Source organism: Mixophyes fleayi, chromosome 6 (assembly GCF_038048845.1).
Source record: "Mixophyes fleayi isolate aMixFle1 chromosome 6, aMixFle1.hap1, whole genome shotgun sequence".
Lineage (NCBI taxonomy): Eukaryota > Metazoa > Chordata > Amphibia > Anura > Limnodynastidae > Mixophyes > Mixophyes fleayi.
This window is the reverse complement of record NC_134407.1, coordinates 4,884,367-4,894,112: the sequence shown is the minus strand read 5'-3', so window position 1 is coordinate 4,894,112 and position 9,746 is coordinate 4,884,367.

Sequence of the window (9,746 nt, the reverse complement as noted above, 5' to 3'; positions counted from 1 at the left end):
AGACAGGTGTGCTGTGGGTGTGACAGGAAGAAAGACCAGCATATAGTGATGTAGAACAAAGAGGCGTACAGTGGGTGTGACTGGAAGGAAGACCAGCATATAGTGATGTAGAACAGACAGGTGTACTGTGGGTGTGACTGGAAGGAAGACCAGCATATAGTGATGTAGAGCAGACAGTTGTACTGTGGGTGTGACAGGAAGAAAGACCAGCATATATTGATGTAGAGCAGACAGTGTGCTGTGGGTGTGACTGGAAGGAAGACCAGCATATAGTGATGTAGAACAGACAGGTGAACTGTGGGTGTGACTGGAAGGAAGACCAGCATATAGTGATGTAGAGCAGACAGTTGTGCTGTGAGTGGAAGAGAGACCAGTGTATTGTAAAGTTTAGCAGACAGGGGGACTGTGACTGTGACTGTGGCTGCAGCTGTAATGGTCTCTCTCAGAGTGGGAGCTGCTGTTCATTATACACTGACAGCAAATACAATTATATAACAATGAGAAAGCATCGCTCTGGTTGTCTATTTAGTAAAAGTGTATTATATAAACAGGTAATGGAGGCTAAACTATTCGCAAAATTCATATTTTTGCTAACTAGAATGTCTATTTTTTGATTGTAATCAGTGATTAAGAATCCGAGATGAAACATGCCAGCACTTAGCAGCATGCAGTGAGCAACTTCTGATGAATTTTCCAAAGAATCGAGCTGTTCTGGCATTTAAGGAAAGACTAATATGGTTTAACCTCCTCTACAAAATATCAAATGTGTTTTTCCAGTCTAGTTCCGCTTTAAATATGTTCTTGTTCAGGGGTGTCAGCCCGCACCTGTCACACTTCAGTGCACACAGACCTTCCGGTGTGTTCACCACCGAGGACGCATATATTCTTCTCAAGTGTCGTTCAACCCAGAATGATTTGTTTCAAGCTCTTTTCCTTCTGATTGTCTAAATGTGCGGACAAGAATTGTCTCTTCCTCGGGCTACAGATGTTTTAGTGATGTTTACTGGAGTACCCTGAACACAAACCAGGCTTTAGAAAAACACATCTACATAAAGGGCTTGTTTCAGCTCCAGGCTAATTGAGAAATGACAGGGAAGTTTTTCAGTAATCTCCTTGGTGGGGGACGGGGGATAGCTGAGAGGTAGTGAGCGGAGAGGCACCGAAAACAGAATGAGAAATTATCCTGATAAAGCGTCGCTATTAATATTTTAAATCAACATCTGTGCACTTGAAAAAACAAATCTTGTTATAGCTACTAATGTCTCAGAGATAACTGCTCGGAGGATTGAGATCGGCCCTGTGTTGAATATACTGACCCCCTATCCATCTGTGTAATATTATTACCCATTAGATCTAGAGCTGTATTTCAAATGAGTTATGTATACATTAGACGCAAAGTGACTACAGATGAACGCAATGTATATTAAGTGGTAACACGACTGTGGGACGCAAAACTAATGTACTGTGCGTTGTTTTTTATAAAAATGCACATATATCAGGTATACACATGTCCATATTTAACACGGAGCGGATGTGAAGATATGTCATACTTGCCAACTCTCCCGGAATGTCAGGGAGACTCCCTGAAATAGGGGTGATCTCCCTCACTCCCTGAAGAGTCTGGCATTCTCCCTGATGCTGAGCCAGTACAAGACGTGGTTGGCTTCGCCATCTGTGGCATGATGACACAGTTCAGAAATTGTGTCCTATGTCCATGTATCGATGCCTATGGAGATGACCATATTCATGGAGACCAAGATTTAACCAAAGACTGACAGGTAAGGCGACATGACATGACTTCAGTAACGGAGACAGAAATGTAAAAGACACTTCAGTCTCTAGAGATTCATTAGCTGCTTCTCTTTAACGCATAATTGACTACTCTCCCGGAATGTCCGGGAGACTTCCCGGGCTCCAGGGAGAGCAGGGCAACCTCTCGGTTCTTGGCCCCCCAATAGATAAGTGTCCGACCCTTCCTCTCACATGACGCCACCAAAATCATCATCCACTCACTCATCATCTCCCGCCTCGACTACTGCAACCTTCTCCTCACTGGTCTCCCCCTCTCTCATCTCGCCCCCCTCCGCTCTGTACTCAATGCGGCTGCTAGATTCCTCTTTCTCTCACGCCGCTCCTCCTCTGCCTCCCCTCTCTGCGCCTCCTTACACTGGCTCCCCATCCCCTACAGAATCCTCTTCAAACTCCTCATAACCACTTACAAGGCTCTCTCCCAGTCTACTGCTCCCTATATCTCTAACCTCCTCTCCATTCACACTCCTGTCCGATCCCTGCGCTCTGCTAATGACAGTCACCTCTCCTCCACTCTAATTACCACTTCCCACGCCAGAATCCAAGACTTCGCCCGAGCTGCCCCCCTGCACTGGAACGACCTCCCTCGCTCCATCCGTCTCGCTCCCAATCTGTGCTCCTTCAAACGTGCACTTAAAACTCACCTGTTCCTCAAAGCTTATCAACCATCCACTTAACCCCTCATCTACTCGGCTCGCTATTCCCTCTCTCCCCTGGCCCCTTTTTCTCCCCCCTGGCATCACCAGCTCCCTCTCGTACCTGATTTGTCCACCCTCCCTTAGGATGTAAGCTCGTATGAGCAGGGCCCGTCTTCCCTCGTGTCTCCATACCTGTTCTTCTGCTCTGTCCTTACTCCATAGGTCTGTCCCAGAGTTACTGAAGCATTGGTACTTTGTGTTTATCGTTCTGTACTGTTTAACCATGTATGGTCTACTGTTTGTACTATGTTCGGCGCTGCGGAAACCTTGTGGTGCCCAACAAATAAATGATAATAATAATAATAATAAGTGGCAGGGGTGGGGCTTAATGGCACAAATATTGTGTCATCTTAGCCCCGCCCCCACACGCCCACCTCCCCCGGGATCTCCCAGAAGCCAACGAGGAAAGGTTGGCAAGAATGAGATATGTCTGGCGATCAATACGAGTCTGGGTCCGCTCTGCTCTAACAGACAATACACGTCCTATATACATGTGGAATATAAAGTCACAAACGTACACACAGAAAAAAAAGAACTATTCAGTGATTATTTACTTGATAATAATATCGTCATTAATGACAAAACATAAAAAAATTGTAAAAAGTGGTTTTTTTTGTCCCCCCCCATAAAATACATTTATTAGAATGTTATCAGTGTCTACTGTACATAAAATGAATTGTTACAGTTGCTCCTGATACAAACACATGTTCTAGCTGTATACACAGCCGTCATCACTAGTAATCAGCACTTACACCTGACCTGTAGCTGGAGCAGGAGATACGGCTGAAAGTCACGTAACTGGGAGATGCCCAATGCTTGTATCAGACGCTGCTGGGTGCCCTTGAGCTTGGCACGTCCTTACTGTACACTGACTACGGCATACACCCAGTCCCCGCTCTGTTCTCTACCGGAAATCGTAGGCTGTAGTAAGTGACCTTTGCACTCGAAGATTAATTAAACATGGCGCCATTCTGCGTTGTATTGTACAGTTCTGGGCCTGCGCAGAGTAATTGGGCGCATTATACGCACAAAAATGGCATTTCCATGCCTCAATGAAGCAGGCCCCACGTATTTATTTCATGGGATTATAACCTGTACATCTCGATCTAAACAAGAGGATCTCCTTCCTTTAATAAATCACATTTTTTGCAACACAATAGTGTGCACCAACTAGTAAATGTTATTTTGTTTCTCTGCCTAAATTCCTAATCATTAAACTTCCATAAACATTGTTTGCCAAAATTGTATTCATCAGTAAAGTTATTAAAAGTAACTAAATTATGAATTGATGACTGAACTACGTTTTCCGCAGCTGATGCCCCTAATCCTCTAAACTGTTCAGTTACTGTGGTGGTCTCCAGACAAAGTATCACTGAAGAGAAGCCGCAGTGCAAACAGACAGCGACAAAGGCACATTCCACCCCCTAAAGGCCGGTAATGGACTGGACAAATAAATGTGTTTTATAAATGCTCTGAATGTACCCATTGAGGCCGCACACACAGGTCCTCTGTACGGGACCACCCAGGCTCTGTGTTTTGTGAATGACACACATTGTAGTACATAGAAAAGTAACGTTTGGGGGTCACACGGATGAGGGGCTGTCAGTAACCTGCAGTCAACTGTTTGTTTTGCTTTGTTTCCGGATATCTCCAGGTTAAGCCTCTGTTAGAAGCTTCTTGGTAGTTTATAAAATTGTTTGCTCTGGAGCAGGTCACATGACCTATTGTTTCGACCGCTGTAGAAAAGAGATACAAAGTAGCTATTGTGGAATAAGCCCCATGAAAAGAAGTGTGTGTGTGTGTGTGTGTGTGTGTGTGTGTGTATATATATGTATTTATTATTCTGTTTTTCTCCTAGAATACTCATTTTAGCTTCATTAATCATTAGATTGAGGGGACATCGGCACTGGTTGAAGTGCACCTACAAATGTGCTAACCCCCCCCCCCCAGAAGGAATATGTAGGTATAAGAAAAATATAGCGACAAGGCTTTTTAGCTTGATTTGGTAAACAAAATCATGTTGCGAGGCTGTTCCGGCGATGACTCTTTTTAAATAAAGACTCCAGGTTCTGACCTGGTCGTAGGGTCGTGGACGTGCTGTTGCCATTGGCGTTAAAAAGCGCAGGGAAGACAGGCGCACGCAGGGGGGTTTCTGGGTCTCCGCTAACGAAGTGCCCCACATAGCGGCCCTGTACTATATAGTAGCCACGGCACTGTCAAAGAAGCATCCGCGGCGGTTCTGTATTGTATTGTATACAGCACCGCCGCGGACGCTTCTTTGACAGCCGCGGCTGCTGTATAGTACAGTGCTGCCGAAACGGAGCTGCTGCGCATGTGCAGGTGCATGCGCAGCAGCTCTCTCATTTTTTTTTGTTTGTTTGGTTTTATCTGGGTGGGGGGAAAACCCCCCCTAAAAATCCTACGTGCGCCCCTGGGAGAGCAGCAAAGCTGCCAGAGTGAGAGATCCGAAAATCCCGCTCCTGCGATGCTCTCCCTGTAGGATTAAAAGTCTTCAATGACATTAGTCATTGGGGCCAAGCCCTGGGATGCTCAGCTTTACGGAGCTTGATAAAATTTGCCCAGAACGCTGTCCGCATTGGGTATTATGAGGACTGCGATTTAATGCAGAAATTTGCCTAGTTCAGTAGATATTTCCTGTGTTAAGTTTTTCTTAAATGGCCTTTTTATTTAAAAATGTCTAAATCATGTGAAAAAAACAGTTTCTGTATGGTTTAGGGCTTCATTAATAGACCCCTCAATCTCCGTGACCTGAAAGATGGGGGAGAAGACCTCCTGTCTTCTTCCACCCCTCCGCTTCCCCATTCAGCCAAAACAACACAGCGAAGGACCCTTCCAGTAATCCCACCTCAATGCCATGATGTCTCTGCAATGTAACATTAATGCCGACCCTGGGGGGTCTTCTGTGACTCGCATTCCTCTAATATAGGAGAAGCATACGGAGGCCTAAGGACTGGTACATTCGGGCCTGTTACAGAGTGTTCTGGAAGTTCCCTGCAACATACTCAGGGCCGGAGTAACCCAAGGTCTAACTGGACTACAGGCCAGGGGCCTCGGGCATCCAAGGGGCCATTGACAGTATTCAGCGGCATTATTGATTTGTGCGGGGCAGATCAAGGGAAGGACTACAGTGACAGGAGGAGAGCAGAAAGAGGTAGGTGCTTGGGGAAGGACAGTGGGCGGCTCACAGGAGAGGGGGGGAGGACCACAGGGGCAGCTCTCGGGGGAGGGGGCCTCCATCCCCTTAATCCGGCCCTGAACATACTGCTCTATGTAGTTAAACCACGCTCCCGTATTATACCGAGGACTAATGCTAGTGAACGCAGCAGGAAAAATCGACGTTGAGTAGAAGCGAATGCTTGTCAGAAAGTGAGTATTGTACGGTTTTCTTAATTTATTATATCGATATTATTGTCCCATTTACCTGGTTTTTAGAATGTGTTATTGTAACACGCATGTGTGTGTGTATGCTTCTTACATCTGATTGCTTTGTAGATTTCCAGGAGAAAAGGATTAAGAAAAAGAGTAAGATATAATCACACAAACATAACCAGGGTGCAATCTGCATGATCACTGCATTAGTAATAGAGGGGGAGGGAAGGAATTCTCTATCACATATAAAAAACTATGGATTTACTTAAAATAACTTAGATTTCATTTTCTTGCAAAATTGTTGTCTTGAATTTATCAGTTGATGTGCTTAATTTATGCCTAATTTATTTGCTGGTCCGGAATTGATTGTTTGATGTGAAATCTTGTTAATAACTGAATTCACTGTATATAACCTATACTGCAGGTCCATTAATTATACGTGCATCAAATGATCAAGCTGTCACATTCTCCATCTGTCAAACCTACGCAATATGACGAGCATATTTGATGTTCCAGATGTTTACAAAATTAAGTATAAAATTTATATTTTAGTGAGACCGGATCTAACAATGTTTACAGAAAAAGGTTTTTTATTCCGTCAGTTTATAAATGAGCTGGATGTACAATTAGGGATTATTGAGTTGAGAGACACCTGTCAATCAAGTCTGACCTTCACATATGTAAGATGACCATGCATGCTAAAATCTGATCAGCCTCATCACATAACTGGATACGTTCACCATTCTGATTATCGGATGGCGCTACGCAAATGCCGATTTGATCAACTTATAACCAGGTTTTATAACTGATTGTGCAGATCAGGCCTCTGGGGGCCAGACGTGCTATACAATGCCAAGACACTAAGGACTCCCCAATTGACTGGATGGTAGTGTATTTGACTATGTTTAAGAGATCAGATCACCAAAAATATAATTACAGGACACAGTATTTGGGTTCCCAACAGAGGCGGAACACTACATCATTGGGTCTCATAGCAAACTTTGGAAGGGGACCTTTCAATTCAGTCAGTCCTTCTGAGGCTCCGTAACGAGGCAGCTACTGGCCTCACTCATCCTTGGGCCCCGTAACTGCTTGCATCCCCTCCAACGGCCTTAGTTCCACCCCTGTTGCCCAAGCCAAACTATATCTCAGCCCCGACGTGATGTTGGTATTTGGTGACCGTGTGGTAACTGTAATAGATTATGTTCTGTACTGGACCTGTGTCCTCACTCCCGTGACCTCGGCATTATCCGCTTGCTTGAGGTTAGAAAGGGACATTTATAAATTTGCAAAATTGTGACATTGCATAGCCCTAGTTTCTCAACAGAGAGCTTTTTTCACCATTGGGCAGGGCCAAAGCGCCCTTATCATTATGACTATACATAAGAGTTGAACAAACTGTACTTTGGGAAAAACACCCAAAAAATAGTTTTCCGGCATACATAACCCTGTCTCGGCCCACAATCCCGCAAATAGTTGTATAGATCTCTTGCATAGACATTCTCTCTTGTGTATATGACACTTCATTACATTATTACATTGTGTACTAATAGAGTAATGAGAATTTAGTATTTACTACTGACATAGTCGAGCTGCATCTCATCTCTATGCTTTTGTGTAGTGTAAATCTACACTTGATATGCTTAACTTTTGCACATGCTAATGTTATCAACATAAGTATACAAACACACTTTTTATGTGTCCTTTGCTTGCGTACGTATTGAGAGCATATACGTCCAACATGATCCCCTAAATGTATTTGACTGACTAAAGCTGGGTACACACCTATGTAATCTTACTTCAGATGCAATTATTTCTATAACGATTTCACCAACAATTGAAAGAATCTGAGTTGGGTGAACATCAAAATGATCAGGGATATCAGGACTTATTTATTACCTTTGACTCAGGGTACAGCAATGGGCACCAGGTTTGCCCCAAGCTATGCTAACTTATCATGAGCAAGTGGAAGGAAGATTACATGTGGTCCTGCCACAAATTTGGGGCAAACTTGTTGCTCTGGTGGCGTTATATTGATGACGTCCTCATCATTTGGAGGGGTACTGGCCAATTGCTGGATGATTTTTACACTACATTAACCATAATCAGAACAACTTGAGATTTACCTATGCCTGTAGTCAAGACAGAGTTGAAAATTTTGACTTGGAGATCTACATAGAGGATAACATCATTAAAACTAAGACATTTATTAAACCTGTAGATGTCAATGGTTATATCCTGGCCACGAGCCATCACCATTAGAATTGACTGACCAATATTCCGCAAGGCCAATTCCGTAGAATTTGTAGGAACTGTACTGATCTCAATGTGTATGATGCACAGGGCGAACAATTGAGGGAGAAGTTTTGGGAAAAACAGCATGATCCTGGTCTGGTGGCTAAGGCATTTGAAATGAATAGTAATGTAGATCGGGCGACTTTACTCCAATATAATCATAAGGTCACTAAAGACCAGAATGTCAAGTGGGATCAGGAGCCCTTATTTGTAACACAGTATTCCCGATCAGCCTTCCAGTTAAAGAAAATTCTCAATCGGCATTGGCATGTATTGTTGAAGGATGATAAGCTACAAAACATCCTAGCCCCCAGACCTAAACATGTGTATAGGAGAGCACCAAATCTGTCCTTTAAGAGCACCCAGAGTTACATATCAGTGAAGGCAGCCCCCCACAATTGACTATCAGAGGTATCCTGAAATATTTTATTATTGTGTTACATGTGTCAATTGTAGAACCCTGAATTATCGTTCCAGCAAACCTATTTGTTCCTTCTAGCCCTCAGACATCGGAACAGTTCACAGTGAAAGAACATCTTGTAATAGTCAAAATGTTGTTTATTTACTAGAATGTTGTGCCACATCCAGTATGTGGGACGCACCACGAGGAAATTGAAAGTGCGCATTAGTGAGCACATTAGGAACATCAAAAAAGGGAACACTTTACATAGTGTATCACAACATTTTGCACAACATCATGGAGGTAACCCTAAAGGTCTGAAATTTATGGCCTTGACTCAGATAAAGCGAGATTGGAGGGGGGTGATTTTAATAGGAAGATCAATAACGAGGAAATTAAATGGATTTTCCAATGGAAGACTCTACCCCCTAAAGGGATGAATATCGGTTTTGACATTAATACAATATTATGAACAGTAGTGAGGAGGTTGCTGTGTGCATTGAGCTTGTGTTGTCTGTATTGGACAAAACAAGATCAATTAGGGTTTATTTTTTATTACCATCTGTATTCTCCCGATATATTAGGATTGGCGTTTTTTTACAATATTATTTGACAATTATCTGTTATTATGTTGCTTATATTCATTTGTCTCAATGCATGTGTAATATGTTTTTTAGATTTTTTATATCTTTATTTAATTAGGATATATATGGATACATTTTACGACTATATATATTTCTACCATATATTATAGATTTATATATATTTTTATATTTTTATGAATATTTCTATATGCACTATATTTTTGTAACTTGGACGTTGTCTTTTAAACTTTAGGATTAATATTTGTCATTATTTTTATATTTATGTAGTAACCATTTGTGGTAAATATGGTATGCATTCAGCTGTAGTGATGGATTTTGGATTACTATCATATGAAGTAACTTGGCATTTATTTTTTAAATGTGAAGGTGTTATTAACATACCGTAGGATTAGTATGGGGGGTCAGATGACTCTATTATTATTATTAATATTATTATTACCATTTATTTATATAGTGCCACTAATTCCGCAGCGTTGTACAGAGAACTCACTCACATCAGTCCCTGCCCCTTTGGGCTTATAGTCTAAATTCCCTAACACACATACACAC